The following is an 18,280-nucleotide window of genomic DNA, read 5'->3' as shown; positions in this document are numbered from 1 at the left end:
TACACAATTTATGAATGGGAAGCTTCACTGATAGACGCGAGGCCTGAATGTTGACATTGTTATGGGCGGTCAGTCACTTACATCTGCTTCACACTAGGGTCAAACTCATGCTCATGTATAACCGTCACACTAGGGTCATACTCATGTATAACCGTCACACTAGGGTCATGCTCATGTATAACCGTCACACTAGGGTCATACTCATGTATAACCGTCACACTAGGGTCATACTCATGTATAACCGTCACACTAGGGTCATATTCATGTATAACCGTCACACTAGGGTCATACTCATGTATAACCGTCACACTAGGGTCATGCTCATGTATAACCTTGGAATATCCACAAGCTGACTTGTTTATATCTAAGGAGACTGTTCTGGTTTCCTGGGGACAATAAACTCATAAAAGACTGTGAGGAAGTCTACTGTACAACGCTGAGTTGTCCCTTAGAGCCACTTGTGTAGATTTCAATGTTAGAAAAAGACTGTGAGACAGACTAGACTGTATATTGTAATCAGTCGGAGTGGAACTAGTGTCAGCCAAACTACATCTAAGAATGTCACGCGGACGACCCGTGTTTGTATTATAGCGATACTGACATACAATTCAAGTCACTGTATCATTCAGATATTATGCACGCACCTGCGGGTTGCACTGACAATCGCGCTCATTCATGCATGTCTTCACTGAGTACACTTTGTTCACTGAGTACACTTTGTGAAGCTTTTTTCAGTCTGAACACCTTTGTACAACGTGAAGTTATGTACAAGCGTACACATGATTAGTTATTTTCAAATCTTCACAGATTTCGGATTATAACCTTGCAGTAGAACTTTTCTATCGTAATAGTGTATGCGTTGACCACATTATGAAATGATGAGTTGGAAGGGTATCTTCACAAAGTGAAAATTTCTAAACTATGTGCACACTGCGATTAAGGATGGAGATCGTAAACATGAAACGCGTCGCTTACCACTAAGACGCCTAACAGATTGCTTCCATCGGACGACTTAGACATTACTACTACATACTGCTTCTTAAATAAATGATTCTGTGTGATATGGAGACCCATGTGACGGTGGTGTGGGGGCGACATGGATGGACATGTGGTGGTGGTTGTGTGTGTGTTATGTGGATTGTCATGTGTGTGTCTGTGTCATGTGGAGACCCATGTGACGGTGGTGTGGGGGTGATATGGATGGACATTTTGTGGTGGTGTGTGTGTTATGTGGGTTGTCAAGTGTGTGTCAGTGTAATATGGAGAGTCAAGCGAGGGTAGTGTGGAGGATGATATGGATGGACATTTGGTGGTGGTTGTGTCTGCGTTATGTGAGTTGTCATGTGTGTGTCTGTGTGATGTGGAGAGCCAGGTGAGGGTGGTGTGGTGGTGATATGGATGGACATGTATTGTGGTGGCTGTTGTGTATGTGTTGTATGAGTTGTCATGTGTGTGTCTGTGAGATGTGGAGAGCCATGTGAGGGTGGTGTGGGGGTGATATGGATGGCCATGTGGTTCTGGTGGTGTGTGTGTATGTGTTATGTGGGTTGTCATGGGTGTGTCTATGTAAGATGGTGGCTGTGTGGGGGTGATATCGATGTACATGTGGTGGTGGTGGTGTGTGTGTGTATGTATTATGTGGGTTGTCGTGAGTGTGTCTATGTAAGATGGTGGCTGTGTGGGGGTGATATGGATGTACATGTGGTTCTGGTGGTGTGTGTGTATGTATTATGTGGGTTGTCATGGGTGTGTCTATGTAAGATGGTGGCTGTGTGGGGGTGATATCGATGTACATGTGGTGGTGGTGGTGTGTGTGTGTGTATGTATTATGTGGGTTGTCGTGAGTATGTCTATGTAAGATGGTGGCTGTGTGGGGGTGATATCGATGTACATGTGGTGGTGGTGGTGTGTGTGTGTGTATGTATTATGTGGGTTGTCGTGAGTGTGTCTATGTAAGATGGTGGCTGTGTGGGGGTGATATGGATGGACATGTGGTGGTGGTGGTGTGTGTGTGTATGTATTATGTGGGTTGTCGTGAGTGTGTCTATGTAAGATGGTGGCTGTGTGGGGGTGATATGGATGGACATGTGGTGGTGGTGGTGGTGTGTGTGTGTATTATGTGGGTTGTCATGAGTATGTCTATGTAAGATGGTGGCTGTGTGGGGGTGATATGGATGGACATGTGGTGGTGGTGGTGTGTGTGTGTGTGTGTATTATGTGGGTTGTCATGAGTATGTCTATGTAAGATGGTGGCTGTGTGGGGGTGATATGGATGGACATGTGGTGGTGGTGGTGGTGTGTGTGTGTGTATGTATTATGTGGGTTGTCATAAGTATGTCTATGTAAGATGGTGGCTGTGTGGGGGTGATATGGATGGACATGTGGTGGTGGTGGTGGTGTGTGTGTGTATGTATTATGTGGGTTGTCGTGAGTATGTCTATGTAAGATGGTGGCTGTGTGGGGTGATATGGATGGACATGTGGTGGTGGTGGTGGTGTGTGTGTGTATGTATTATGTGGGTTGTCGTGAGTATGTCTATGTAAGATGGTGGCTGTGTGGGGGTGATATGGATGGACATGTGGTAGTGGTGGTGGTGTGTGTGTGTATGTATTATGTGGGTTGTCGTGAGTATGTCTATGTAAGATGGTGGCTGTGTGGGGGTGATATGGATGGCCATGTGGTGGTGGTGGTGTGTGTGTATGTGTTATGTGGGTTGTCATGAGTATGTCTATGTAAGATGGTGGCTGTGTGGGGGTGATATGGATGGACATGTGGTGGTGGTGGTGTGTGTGTATGTATTATGTGGGTTGTCATGAGTATGTCTATGTAAGATGGTGGCTGTGTGGGGGTGATATGGATGTACATGTGGTGGTGGTGGTGTGTGTGTGTATGTATTATGTGGGTTGTCGTGAGTGTGTCTATGTAAGATGGTGGCTGTGTGGGGTGATGTGGATGGACATGTGGTTCTGATGGTGGTGTGTGTGTGTATGTATTATGTGGGTTGTCGTGAGTATGTCTATGTAAGATGGTGGCTGTGTGGGGGTGATATGGATGGACATGTGGTAGTGGTGGTGGTGTGTGTGTGTATGTATTATGTGGGTTGTCGTGAGTATGTCTATGTAAGATGGTGGCTGTGTGGGGGTGATATGGATGGCCATGTGGTGGTGGTGGTGGTGTGTGTATGTGTTATGTGGGTTGTCATGGGTGTGTCTATGTAAGATGGTGGCTGTGTGGGGGTGATATCGATGTACATGTGGTGGTGGTGGTGTGTGTGTGTGTATGTATTATGTGGGTTGTCGTGAGTATGTCTATGTAAGATGGTGGCTGTGTGGGGGTGATATCGATGTACATGTGGTGGTGGTGGTGTGTGTGTGTGTATGTATTATGTGGGTTGTCGTGAGTGTGTCTATGTAAGATGGTGGCTGTGTGGGGGTGATATGGATGGACATGTGGTGGTGGTGTGTGTGTGTATGTATTATGTGGGTTGTCGTGAGTGTGTCTATGTAAGATGGTGGCTGTGTGGGGGTGATATGGATGGACATGTGGTGGTGGTGGTGGTGTGTGTGTGTATTATGTGGGTTGTCATGAGTATGTCTATGTAAGATGGTGGCTGTGTGGGGGTGATATGGATGGACATGTGGTGGTGGTGGTGTGTGTGTGTGTGTGTATTATGTGGGTTGTCATGAGTATGTCTATGTAAGATGGTGGCTGTGTGGGGGTGATATGGATGGACATGTGGTGGTGGTGGTGGTGTGTGTGTGTGTATGTATTATGTGGGTTGTCATAAGTATGTCTATGTAAGATGGTGGCTGTGTGGGGGTGATATGGATGGACATGTGGTGGTGGTGGTGGTGTGTGTGTGTATGTATTATGTGGGTTGTCGTGAGTATGTCTATGTAAGATGGTGGCTGTGTGGGGTGATATGGATGGACATGTGGTGGTGGTGGTGGTGTGTGTGTGTATGTATTATGTGGGTTGTCGTGAGTATGTCTATGTAAGATGGTGGCTGTGTGGGGGTGATATGGATGGACATGTGGTAGTGGTGGTGGTGTGTGTGTGTATGTATTATGTGGGTTGTCGTGAGTATGTCTATGTAAGATGGTGGCTGTGTGGGGGTGATATGGATGGCCATGTGGTGGTGGTGGTGTGTGTGTATGTGTTATGTGGGTTGTCATGAGTATGTCTATGTAAGATGGTGGCTGTGTGGGGGTGATATGGATGGACATGTGGTGGTGGTGGTGTGTGTGTATGTATTATGTGGGTTGTCATGAGTATGTCTATGTAAGATGGTGGCTGTGTGGGGGTGATATGGATGTACATGTGGTGGTGGTGGTGTGTGTGTGTATGTATTATGTGGGTTGTCGTGAGTGTGTCTATGTAAGATGGTGGCTGTGTGGGGTGATGTGGATGGACATGTGGTTCTGGTGGTGGTGTGTGTGTGTATGTATTATGTGGGTTGTCGTGAGTATGTCTATGTAAGATGGTGGCTGTGTGGGGGTGATATGGATGGACATGTGGTAGTGGTGGTGGTGTGTGTGTGTATGTATTATGTGGGTTGTCGTGAGTGTGTCTATGTAAGATGGTGGCTGTGTGGGGTGATGTGGATGGACATGTGGTTCTGGTGGTGGTGTGTGTGTGTATGTATTATGTGGGTTGTCGTGAGTATGTCTATGTAAGATGGTGGCTGTGTGGGGGTGATATGGATGGACATGTGGTAGTGGTGGTGGTGTGTGTGTGTATGTATTATGTGGGTTGTCGTGAGTATGTCTATGTAAGATGGTGGCTGTGTGGGGGTGATATGGATGGCCATGTGGTGGTGGTGGTGGTGTGTGTATGTGTTATGTGGGTTGTCATGAGTATGTCTATGTAAGATGGTGGCTGTGTGGGGGTGATATGGATGGACATGTGGTGGTGGTGGTGTGTGTGTATGTATTATGTGGGTTGTCATGAGTATGTCTATGTAAGATGGTGGCTGTGTGGGGGTGATATGGATGGACATGTGGTGGTGGTGGTGTGTGTGTGTTGTATGTGTTATGTGGGTTGTCATGAGTATGTTTATGTAAGATGGTGGCTGTGTGGGGGGTGATATGGATGGACATGTGGTGGTGGTGTGTGTGTGTATGTATTATGTGGGTTGTCGTGAGTATGTCTATGTAAGATGGTGGCTGTGTGGGGGTGATATCGATGTACATGTGGTTCTGGTGGTGTGTGTGTATGTATTATGTGGGTTGTCATGGGTGTGTCTATGTAAGATGGTGGCTGTGTGGGGGTGATATCGATGTACATGTGGTGGTGGTGGTGTGTGTGTGTGTATGTATTATGTGGGTTGTCGTGAGTATGTCTATGTAAGATGGTGGCTGTGTGGGGGTGATATCGATGTACATGTGGTGGTGGTGGTGTGTGTGTGTATGTATTATGTGGGTTGTCGTGAGTGTGTCTATGTAAGATGGTGGCTGTGTGGGGGTGATATGGATGGACATGTGGTGGTGGTGGTGTGTGTGTGTATGTATTATGTGGGTTGTCGTGAGTGTGTCTATGTAAGATGGTGGCTGTGTGGGGGTGATATGGATGGACATGTGGTGGTGGTGGTGGTGTGTGTGTGTATTATGTGGGTTGTCATGAGTATGTCTATGTAAGATGGTGGCTGTGTGGGGGTGATATGGATGGACATGTGGTGGTGGTGGTGTGTGTGTGTGTGTGTATTATGTGGGTTGTCATGAGTATGTCTATGTAAGATGGTGGCTGTGTAGGGGTGATATGGATGGACATGTGGTGGTGGTGGTGGTGTGTGTGTGTGTATGTATTATGTGGGTTGTCATGAGTATGTCTATGTAAGATGGTGGCTGTGTGGGGGTGATATGAATGGACATGTGGTGGTGGTGGTGGTGTGTGTGTGTATGTATTATGTGGGTTGTCGTGAGTATGTCTATGTAAGATGGTGGCTGTGTGGGGTGATATGGATGGACATGTGGTGGTGGTGGTGGTGTGTGTGTGTATGTATTATGTGGGTTGTCGTGAGTATGTCTATGTAAGATGGTGGCTGTGTGGGGGTGATATGGATGGACATGTGGTAGTGGTGGTGGTATGTGTGTGTATGTATTATGTGGGTTGTCGTGAGTATGTCTATGTAAGATGGTGGCTGTGTGGGGGTGATATGGATGGCCATGTGGTGGTGGTGGTCGTGTGTGTATGTGTTATGTGGGTTGTCATGAGTATGTCTATGTAAGATGGTGGCTGTGTGGGGGTGATATGGATGGACATGTGGTGGTGGTGGTGTGTGTGTGTTGTATGTGTTATGTGGGTTGTCATGAGTATGTTTATGTAAGATGGTGGCTGTGTGGGGGTGATATGGATGGACATGTGGTGGTGGTGGTGGTGTGTGTGTGTATGTATTATGTGGGTTGTCATGAGTATGTCTATGTAAGATGGTGGCTGTGTGGGGGTGATATGGATGGACATGTGGTTCTGGTGGTGTGTGTGTATGTGTTATGTGGGTTGTCATGAGTATGTCTATGTAAGATGGTGGCTGTGTGGGGGTGATATGGATGTACATGTGGTGGTGGTGGTGTGTGTGTATGTGTTATGTGGGTTGTCATGAGTGTGTCTATGTAAGATGGTGGCTGTGTGGGGGTGATATGGATGGACATGTGGTGGTGGATGTTGTGTGTGTGTTGTATGAGTTGTCATGTGTGTGTCTGTGTGATATGGACAGCCAGGTGAGGGTGGTGTGGGGGTGATGTGGATGGCCATGTTGTTCTGGTGGTGGTGTGTGTATGTATTATGTGGGTTGTCGTGAGTATGTTTATGTAAGATGGTGGCTGTGTGGGGGTGATATGGATGGACATGTGGTGGTGGTGGTGGTGTGTGTGTGTATGTATTATGTGGGTTGTCGTGAGTATGTCTATGTAAGATGGTGGCTGTGTGGGGGTGATATGGATGGACATGTGGTGGTGGTGGTGGTGTGTGTGTGTATGTATTATGTGGGTTGTCATGAGTATGTCTATGTAAGGTGGTGGCTGTGTGGGGGTGATATGGATGGACATGTGGTGGTGGTGGTGGTGTGTGTGTGTATGTATTATGTGGGTTGTCGTGAGTATGTCTATGTAAGATGGTGGCTGTGTGGGGGTGATATGGATGGACATGTGGTGGTGGTGGTGGTGTGTGTGTGTATGTATTATGTGGGTTGTCATGAGTATGTCTATGTAAGATGGTGGCTGTGTGGGGGTGATATGGATGGACATGTGGTTCTGGTGGTGTGTGTGTATGTGTTATGTGGGTTGTCATGAGTATGTCTATGTAAGATGGTGGCTGTGTGGGGGTGATATGGATGTACATGTGGTGGTGGTGGTGTGTGTGTATGTGTTATGTGGGTTGTCATGAGTGTGTCTATGTAAGATGGTGGCTGTGTGGGGGTGATATGGATGGACATGTGGTGGTGGATGTTGTGTGTGTGTTGTATGAGTTGTCATGTGTGTGTCTGTGTGATATGGACAGCCAGGTGAGGGTGGTGTGGGGGTGATGTGGATGGCCATGTTGTTCTGGTGGTGGTGTGTGTATGTATTATGTGGGTTGTCGTGAGTATGTTTATGTAAGATGGTGGCTGTGTGGGGGTGATATGGATGGACATGTGGTGGTGGTGGTGGTGTGTGTGTGTATGTATTATGTGGGTTGTCATGAGTATGTCTATGTAAGATGGTGGCTGTGTGGGGGTGATATGGATGGACATGTGGTGGTGGTGGTGGTGTGTGTGTGTATGTATTATGTGGGTTGTCGTGAGTATGTCTATGTAAGATGGTGGCTGTGTGGGGGTGATATGGATGGACATGTGGTGGTGGTGGTGGTGTGTGTGTGTATGTATTATGTGGGTTGTCGTGAGTATGTCTATGTAAGATGGTGGCTGTGTGGGGGTGATATGGATGGACATGTGGTGGTGGTGGTGTGTGTGTGTGTGTGTATTATGTGGGTTGTCATGAGTATGTCTATGTAAGATGGTGGCTGTGTGGGGGTGATATGGATGGACATGTGGTGGTGGTGGTGTGTGTGTGTATTATGTGGGTTGTCGTGAGTATGTCTATGTAAGATGGTGGCTGTGTGGGGGTGATATGGATGGACATGTGGTGGTGGTGGTGGTGTGTGTGTGTATGTATTATGTGGGTTGTCATGAGTATGTCTATGTAAGATGGTGGCTGTGTGGGGGTGATATGGATGGACATGTGGTGGTGGTGGTGGTGTGTGTGTGTATGTATTATGTGGGTTGTCATGAGTGTGTCTATGTAAGATGGTGGCTGTGTGGGGGTGATATGGATGGACATGTGGTAGTGGTGGTGTGTGTGTATGTGTTATGTGGGTTGTCATGAGTGTGTCTATGTAAGATGGTGGCTGTGTGGGGGTGATATGGATGGACATGTGGTGGTGGTGGTGGTTGTGTGTTATGTGAGTTGTCATGAGTGTGTCTGTGTGATTTGGACAGCCAGGTGAGGGTGGTGTGGGGGTGATGTGGATGGACATGTGGTTCTGGTGGTGTGTGTGTATGTGTTATGTGGGTGGTCATGGGTGTGTCTATGTAAGATGGTGGCTGTGTGGGGGTGATATGGATGTACATGTGGTGGTGGATGTTGTGTGTGTGTTGTATGAGTTGTCATGTGTGTGTCTGTGTGATATGGACAGCCAGGTGAGGGTGGTGTGGGGGTGATATGGATGGCCATGTGGTTCTGGTGGTGGTGTGTGTATGTATTATGTGGGTTGTCGTGAGTATGTCTATGTAAGATGGTGGCTGTGTGGGGGTGATATGGATGGACATGTGGTTCTGGTGGTGTGTGTGTATGTGTAATGTGGGTTGTCGTGAGTATGTCTATGTAAGATGGTGGCTGTGTGGGGGTGATATGGATGGACATGTGGTGGTGGTGGTGTGTGTGTGTGTGTATGTATTATGTGGGTTGTCATGAGTGTGTCTATGTAAGATGGTGGCTGTGTGGGGGTGATATGGATGGACATGTGGTGGTGGTGGTGTGTGTGTGTATTATGTGGGTTGTCATGAGTATGTCTATGTAAGATGGTGACTGTGTGAGGGTGATATGGATGGACATGTGGTGGTGGTGGTGTGTGTGTGTGTGTATTATGTGGGTTGTCATGAGTGTGTCTATGTAAGATGGTGGCTGTGTGGGGGTGATATGGATGGACATGTGGTGGTGGTGGTGGTGTGTGTGTGTATGTATTATGTGGGTTGTCATGAGTATTTCTATGTAAGATGGTGGCTGTGTGGGGGTGATATGGATGGACATGTGGTGGTGGTGGTGGTGTGTGTGTGTATGTATTATGTGGGTTGTCATGAGTATGTCTATGTAAGATGGTGGCTGTGTGGGGGTGATATGGATGGACATGTGGTGGTGGTGGTGGTGTGTGTGTGTATGTATTATGTGGGTTGTCGTGAGTATGTTTATGTAAGATGGTGGCTGTGTGGGGGTGATGTGGATGGACGTGTGGTGGTGGTGGTGGTGTGTGTGTGTGTGTATTATGTGGGTTGTCATGAGTATGTCTATGTAAGATGGTGGCTGTGTGGGGGTGATATGGATGGACATGTGGTGGTGGTGGTGTGTGTGTGTGTGTGTATTATGTGGGTTGTCATGAGTATGTCTATGTAAGATGGTGGCTGTGTGGGGGTGATATGGATGGACATGTGGTGGTGGTGGTGGTGTGTGTGTGTATGTATTATGTGGGTTGTCATGAGTATGTCTATGTAAGATGGTGGCTGTGTGGGGGTGATATGGATGGACATGTGGTGGTGGTGGTGGTGTGTGTGTGTATGTGTTATGTGGGTTGTCATGAGTATGTCTATGTAAGATGGTGGCTGTGTGGGGGTGATATGGATGGACATGTGGTGGTGGTGGTGGTGTGTGTGTGTATGTATTATGTGGGTTGTCATGAGTGTGTCTATGTAAGATGGTGGCTGTGTGGGGGTGATATGGATGTACATGTGGTGGTGGTGGTGTGTGTGTATGTGTTATGTGGGTTGTCATGAGTATGTCTATGTAAGATGGTGGCTGTGTGGGGGTGATATGGACGGACATGTGGTGGTGGTGGTGATGATGTATATGTGCGTGCGTGTGTGCGCACGTGCGTGTGTGTATGTGAATCACCTGGTGGCATGTGAAGAGTGGAGGATGAAGCAGGTAGATGTAAAAAGAAAAGGAAATGTATGGTAGGAAAATGTAAAATGGATTGATACAGTGAATATAGCTACAGGTTGAATCTGCATGAAATGTGAGAATAATTATGATTTATTGTACAGGCAGATTATCAAGAGACGGAAATATGTCCATATTAAATATAAGCACAATATGGAAGTATCCATGCTGTATGAATAAAAAGTGTGCTAATGTATACATTGAGCATTAATTTTCGAAACTGTGTTTATGTTTACATTAAATAAGCTCAAACGTTGGATGTTCGTACACATGCAAAAATGCAAACTGTTTGTAGTTTCCCTCAGACTAACGCACGTACTGCAAGCGCATCTATCTTATGGTGGCACGTTGTGGAGAGTGGAGAGCAAAGTGGGGTGGAGGTTGATGGGAAAATATAAAGGTTTTGAAACGTGAGTATGATTTTGATATAATTCATGGTAGATGGATAATCAAGAAGCAGAAATATGTCGCTACTAAATAAGTCCGGATCAGCATGAAGCGTGCTGGTGTAGACATTAAATACGTGATATCTGAGTATCTCCATCCACACCCAGGTTGAATAAATTCTGTGTACGTCCAAATCTATTCTGATAACTGCATACAGAAAATGTGAACTTGTCCATACGAAGTAAACATAACATATAAACACGTCCATATTGAATAGACACAAAATGGAAATATATCCATGTTTGATAACCATAAGTTTTGTTTGGATTTACATTTTTTTTAAAAAAAAACCACAAACGTTGACTATGTTCACACACATACACAAACTGTGTATATTTCCGCTCTGAGTATGCACAAAATGTTTATGCATCATATTACAACTAATTTACTAATGGTACATGTTCGCATTGGATACCGTATCATCACACCGTTGACTCGTCACGCAAAAGACCCAGGATCTATTCCCTACATGGGTACACTTTCTAAAACCATTTCTGGTGCCCCCCGTCATGATATTGCTGGAATATTGCTAAAGGCGGGGTCAAACTAAACTCACGCACTCACTCATACTGTGTCTGAATTTTATGACAATATTAGTCTTCCAATTAATCACTGCTTCAGTCACCTGCTATAAACCCCATATTGTACACAAGGTGCAGACCTTGGGGTCTTCACCTTGGCTGAGAGAAGGCTGCGGACCTTGAATCATAACTCACTTTCAAGATGTAATAACATCGGTCGGATACCATAGAAAGGACACTCGTTTAGTATAATTCGTATGTAATGAGATCTCATATAGTATTCTCTATGTCCAAGCTCCCCTTGTATGTCGTACATACCTGTCCTAGCTCCCCTTGTATCCCGTCGTATCACGACCAGCTGAAATCAAAACTTTCTGTTCCTTCGAGGTTCTCTTAGGTAAGCAGTAAATGACTCAGCAATCCCACCGTCTGAGGTTTAAATAATGCTTTTAAAAATGAGGGTCCTGTTGAAAAACGTCAGTCATCTGTCACCTTCCTTTCCGTAAATAATAACAATTTACGAGGCAAACTGGTGCGTTGTGGAGCGAGAGAGAGAGAGAGAGATCCCAGGTTTTGAGCCTCAAGCGGACTAGCAGAGCGTGATGTTTTACTTCAGTAACCGACTCTGCTCCGCATTGTCACAGAAATAGAACAATATGTATACGCTGTGTTTGTGTTTACGCTGTATATGCTAGAGTTCTTATGAAACACAAAGGATCAGAGTGATGCGGATGAGGCTCAAATTACCCGCTTGAACTTGTTTGTTTGTTGTCACACAGCACAAGTTATCATGTTGTAAGCGTCAGCACTAATTAGCGAAATATAATAACTGAAAGTACATCTTAAAAACTCACGAATCACACACCCAATCAAGCTGGCAGTTGATTCAGACTGCACCGAGTCCTACAAAAACTGCTTCTTAAAAAAAAGATTCTTTGAGCAGTTGCAGTGGACATCGGCTCCATACAAATGCTAGTATGTAATTTACTATGTATTCTGACTAGTGTTGAAAAACCTGTAACTCGCGTGCGATTCCATTATGTAAACGCTTTCGATATACATCTTGCATATGGCTGTCAGCGGCGTTAAACAAAGAACGTGTAGTATACTGATGCTCCGAGTGTGTGTGCGTGTGCATGTGCGTGTGTGCGCATTCGTATGCGTGCGTGCTTATCGGTCGCTTGATTAAGATGGCATCCTTTCATATGCAATAAAACTGGCTTTTGCACGTGTGATTATCGGATTTAAGCAATAAACTAACGAGAAATCGGTCCATAAACGAAGTTTACAAATCGATACTAATCACTATAGAGCATTTACAATGTCAGTGTGGAGTGGAGTGAGATGAATGTCAGTACAATACAAATAGAAGTAGAATATGCTGTTAAAAATAAGTAGTTGTCATGCTGTTTGGGAACTTAGTTGTGTTAGGAGTGTGTATTTTTTGTATATTTTGTTATGAATTAAGTAATAATTATTTTTGGGTCACAACGTTTAGTGTTTTGAATAATAATTATGATGGGTGACATTTCGTATTATAGATGGTCAGCATTTTTAAGATATTGGTAGCAGGCTGTCCGGAAATTATCTGCCCTTGGTTTTCTATTTGTTACTTCCGGGAGACTGCTAGAGATTTCTACAGTGTTGGCGATTGTCGTATGTGACCGAACTTTCGGGAAATGACTGAGAGTACATATAAAGGCTAGTTGCTGTGTTGAAGCGGGGGGGGGGGGACACACACATATATATTCACTGGAGGATATACATCATCGCCAACAAATCCGTCAACGCCAGATCTACATTAACCGCTGTCAGACCAATCACTGTGTTTACATTGTGCATAACTGTTTCTCTTTCGCACTAAGACTTTGGTGAGTTTGCTATCTTATATTTTTGTGACCCATTGCCTTAGATATTCTATTTGAGATCGGTATTGTGAAATTGACTTGTGACCTTGTATAACTTACTCTCTTGCTTAGATCTAATAATACAGTATTTGAATGTTTTAGACTGGTCCTTGTTCTGTTTTGCTGGTTCACAGGGGGTTTCTTACATCGTTTGTAACGGCACGAACCGATGAATTTCACTTTAAACAAAATTGTAAATCGAATAAAGTGAACTTGAGAATGAGTACACTCATAGTTCTGCCTTTAGACATTAAAATCTCAGGGTTGTTTTCACCTTAGTATAAAGCTGTTTTAGGAACGATGATAGTTTACTGGTTTTTATTACAAGGGAGTATGCGCTGTAGTTGGAACAGTGAAACATATGCACGTGTGGTATTCGATGTGCGCTTTGACCAGCCCTACTTGTTCTCAGTGTTTCATGTAATATCGCCTTGTCATATAAATCACTAATAGCGATTTAAAACTATGATCTTTTGTTGAATCAAATTCTGGTAAGAATCGGTCGTCAGCAACTCAGACTTCTCTTAAGAGACTAATGTGATTGGGTGGTCAGGCTCGCTGACCTGGTTCACATCCGTCATCGTATCCCAGTTTCGTAGATTGATGCTCATGATGTTAATCACTGGACTGTCTTTTCTGAGTATTTGCAGACTGCCACCGTATAGCTGGAATGTTGTTATTATGTTGTTGTGTGCGGTGTTAAGCAACAAAGCAACAGACATTGTCATGTTTACATTTTGGTGGTTCTTTTTTCAAACCATTTATATCAGAAACACAACATCAGGCAGCGGAAACCGACGCAGTCCGAAAAAGCATTTGGCCATCCAGCACGTCAGCTGGACGCGTCGCACCTACTTAGTATTATACAAGACGTATATCAGACAATTCAATAATTAGAAGATTTTTGAACGATTGCCTGAATATCTCATACATCACCGTTTAATATTCATGAAGCGTCTTTCTGTCAGCAACTCGTAGGAACCTGAAACAAATACAACACTGTTGTATCATATGATGATAACTATTAACATTGTCTGTTCATCTGACGTAAAACTGGTGATAGTCTACCATTTTTTACATGTTTGTGAATATATTCAAATAATTTGATTAGAGCAATGACGTCACTTATTTTGGAAGCTTTCTGTCTATTATGTAAGCATCACAAGGAATAGTATAGAGTTGGGTTTTTTCATACAGTTTATCTGTTCCCGAAATAATATGATACTTCAGTTAGTGTGTCTCTCAGCGTCATACACACGCACTTTGAAATCGCCAGTGCTGTTGTGGAAGTCACGATGGCTGAGTGGGTTAGATGATTAGGTCGACTATAAGGTGTGGATTACTTAACCTAACAAAAGTGCTAGAATCTGCATATTAATGAGAAAGAGTAATTCCAAATACGACATTACACAGTTGCATCGTTAGTTTTTCCAAAATTAAGATAACACGTCATGCCGTAACAATGTTTCAAGTAGCGTTAACCCATATTCACTCACTCACACAGTCTAGGAAAAAATGCTGTTGAATACTGTATTTCAAATGTTTAGTCTGCATATTTCAGAAATAAATATTGAAGTTCTGAATAAAATTTTGAAATACTATAAAGTTTCATCTGAAACAAAAGTTAGAGGTAGAGACCTAATTACTACGGTCCCCCCTACCCAAGACACCGTCGCTGCACCACCGACAGGTTATATGTATACACGAAGAGACATGGTTAGAGCTGGTCTTCAGCACCCCTTGCTTGCCGTAAGAGGCGACTAGCAGTATCAGGTGGTCAGACTCGCTGATCTGGCAGACACGTGTCATCGTGTCCCAGTTGTTTACATCAATGCTCATAATGTTGACCACTCGTTTACTGTCGTAGACTCGATTATTTACACACCGCCGGCATGTATCTGTAATATTGCGTTAAACAACATACAAACTTGATATATGGACTACTTGATGCGGAGCATTCTTAGCAATGGAGCTAAACTCACGAAAAATTCCATGTGTTACTATGATCTTGTTATCCGTTGCTGCCAGACCGGAGATTCGTTTTCATTTGTAGGTTCCAGTTTGTCTAAAGTCGATTGGTCTGTTCCATCTTGGAATTGCGAATTAATTCACCTCCGACTGTGACTCGTTATGTATGCAGTACAATGTGGATTCTGAAAGAATTATCCTCCGATTCTTATGTGAAGACATTGTATATAAGTGAGATAGATTGACTTTGGTTTCATCACTTGGCATCATGAATTCATATATTGAGGAGTTTTTTAAAGGATACAAAATCGTGACAGTTGCCTAATTGGATATGCAGTGATGAATATATATGTGAAACTGATTGAGTTTGGTTTCATCACTTGGCATCATGAATTCATATATTAAGGAGTTTTTTTAAGAATACAAAATCGTGACAGTTACCTATTTGGATATGCACTGATGAATATATATGTGAAACTGATTGAGTTTAGTTTCATCACTTGGCATCATGAATTCATATATTAAGGCGTTTTTTTAAGAATACAAAATCGTGACAGTTGCCTATTTGGATATGCACTGATGAATATATATGTGAAACTGATTGAGTTTGGTTTCATCACTTGGCATCATGAATTCATATATTAAGGCGTTTTTTTAAGAATACAAAATCGTGACAGTTGCCTAATTGGATATGCAGTGATGAATATATATGTGAAACTGATTGAGTTTGGTTTCATCACTTGGCATCATGAATTCATATATTAAGGAGTTTTTTTAAGAATACAAAATCGTGACAGTTACCTATTTGGATATGCACTGATGAATATATATGTGAAACTGATTGAGTTTAGTTTCATCACTTGGCATCATGAATTCATATATTAAGGCGTTTTTTTAAGAATACAAAATCGTGACAGTTGCCTATTTGGATATGCACTGATGCAAGGCAATTACGCCCAAAACCATCATATACATCAACCACTTTGGTACTCCGTGTCAACTCACGTCTGTCCTCGAAGTGACTGATCCAGTCTAAGTGTGTGTGAGTTTGACGTGGGGTGGAATTTGGGTTCGAATCCAGGGTAACGATATTCCCACAACCCTACCAACAACAATAACGACAACACAACCATCCCCCAATAGCGGGTGTGGCTTTACGCCGGTTTAAGTAATATTCCATCAATATCACGGCAGGGTCACCAGAAATGGGCTTCACAAACTGCACCCGGGTCTTCGTCATGACGAGCCATGGCTTTTATCGCTAACCCACCGCTTCAAACCCCATACTGCCAACCAACACCCTACCCACTGACCCCCTACATCCTCCAAATATATGTCCCTAGTATGGTGATCTACCTTCAGTTGTTGGCTATCTACAGCCCGTATTTTATATTGTATTGTCCAAACAGTGATATTAGTTTTACCTCTCCACACTAGTTTTAATTGTAACCGCGAAAGCTGTTTTTTATAATGTATACATATTTCATTTCAATATCAAACATGTTGCCGTCACGATATGGCTGAAATATTGCCAAAGTGACATTACATATTAACTCACTCACTCACTCACTCACTCCTCCAAATATATAGTAGAATCTGTATTCCCGAGAGAGTAATCTCAAATATACTGAGAGAAGTAAATAAGGGAACACCACCTCACGGCAGTGTTTCCTTATCTATTCTCTGATCAGCGGTATTCAGTGATGGTGATGGAAATTGGAAAACATAGGTACACTTGAATATTCCTGCGTTCCTTTATTTGTTTCCTTCAGGATATACCACTTGTGGTATATTGTCCAGTTTCTGAATGCTATGGCGTATTCATTGCGTTCTTGTACATTTTGACAAACTTTGACAAATAAACACTGACTGTTTCTCACAAATGTGTGCAGCAAATTAGATCAATAATCAAAACTAACTTGACTTTCCCGAGTAAATGATTACGTCCTTGATGGGCATTTCAGTGGAGAATAGAGCCTGAAAACTTCCCTTGGGGTTAAATTTCCTGATGCGCTTCTGACCCAAGCGATATGGGTAGATCATGCTGGCAAGAGAATAATGAGTGAGTGAGTGAGTGAGTTTAGTTTCCAGGTATATGTCGGCCTGTAAGGCCTATTCTATCCCGGACCTTTAGTGGTCAGAGAAAAACAAACAAGTAAGATACTTTAAGGATGATGCCATCTTCAGTATCTATATGATGCCATGTATAGATTCTTATAGTGTTGTCAATCAAGCAAGTGAAGTACTTCAGCACAGGACAGACTTATACTGATAAAACTGGTTCAGATCCGCAGACACAAGCCTAGAAGACAGCACTCCAGCCATCATAGTCATAATCTTATAAGATATGTATACTCCTCACAAAAATATAACATATTTTCAGTGTAATATCTTTATCGGTCTCGATCTCGATTTTTACTAAAAGGTAAATATTAAAAGAATATATAACCTTTAGTGACTGTCAGACTGATTTATCTCACAAGATTGATTACGTCACCCGAACACAACCACCCTCACAACATGAAAAATGTGTAGCATGAATATGCTCAACCCTTCACACATGCAGTCTGATCAGTAGTCATTCCACAGGTACAAGACCCATGAAGGTCCCGGGGTAGAATAGGCCTTCAGCAACCCATGCGAGCCATAAAAGGTGACTATGCTTGTCGTAAGAAGCGGCTAACGGGCATCGGGTGGTCAGGCTCGCTGACGTGGTTGACACATGTCATCTGTTCCCAGTTGTGCAGATCGATGCTCAAGTTTTTGAGCGTAAAAGTCAACTCACTCGCTAACTCCACTGGTACAACAAGCGGGTCCTCACTTCATGTTTATGGATGATGGTGCCCGTCCATGGATGATGGTGCCCGTCCGTGGATGATGGTGCCCGTCCATGGATGATGGTGCCCGTCCATGGATGATGGTGCCCGTCCGTGGATGATGGTGCCCGTCCGTGGATGATGGTGCCCGTCCGTGGATGATGGTGCCCGTCCATGGATGATGGTGCCCGTCCGTGGATGATGGTGCCCGTCCATGGATGATGGTGCCCGTCCATGGATGATGGTGCCCGTCCGTGGATGATGGTGCCCGTCCATGGATGATGGTGCCCGTCCGTGGATGATGGTGCCCGTCCGTGGATGATGGTGCCCGTCCATGGATGATGGTGCCCGTCCGTGGATGATAACGCCCGAGAAAGAGTTGTTAATGATGGTGTTTAGATGTTTAGACATGTGGATTGGCCTGCAAGGTCACGTGA

At 44.0% G+C, this 18,280-nt stretch overlaps 1 protein-coding gene across 2 annotated transcripts in view; it reads right to left on the bottom strand.

Annotated features, from left to right (window-relative positions):
• Window positions 1-11,573, bottom strand: part of LOC137282540 (uncharacterized) — a 30,196-nt gene extending 18,623 nt beyond the window's left edge. The window contains exon 1 of one of the 2 annotated variants that reach the window (XM_067814302.1): window positions 11,471-11,573. The gene's annotated coding sequence lies outside the window, so the exon portion shown is untranslated. The remainder of the gene's footprint in view (window positions 1-11,470) is intronic. The other variant, XM_067814303.1, reaches the window with a different exon arrangement.
• Between the last annotated feature and the right edge of the window lie 6,707 nt (window positions 11,574-18,280).

The sequence above is a fragment of the Haliotis asinina genome, chromosome 4 (genome assembly GCF_037392515.1).
Source record: "Haliotis asinina isolate JCU_RB_2024 chromosome 4, JCU_Hal_asi_v2, whole genome shotgun sequence".
In the NCBI taxonomy this organism is placed as follows: Eukaryota; Metazoa; Mollusca; class Gastropoda; order Lepetellida; family Haliotidae; genus Haliotis; species Haliotis asinina.
This window is presented reverse-complemented; position numbering and strand designations above follow the sequence as displayed.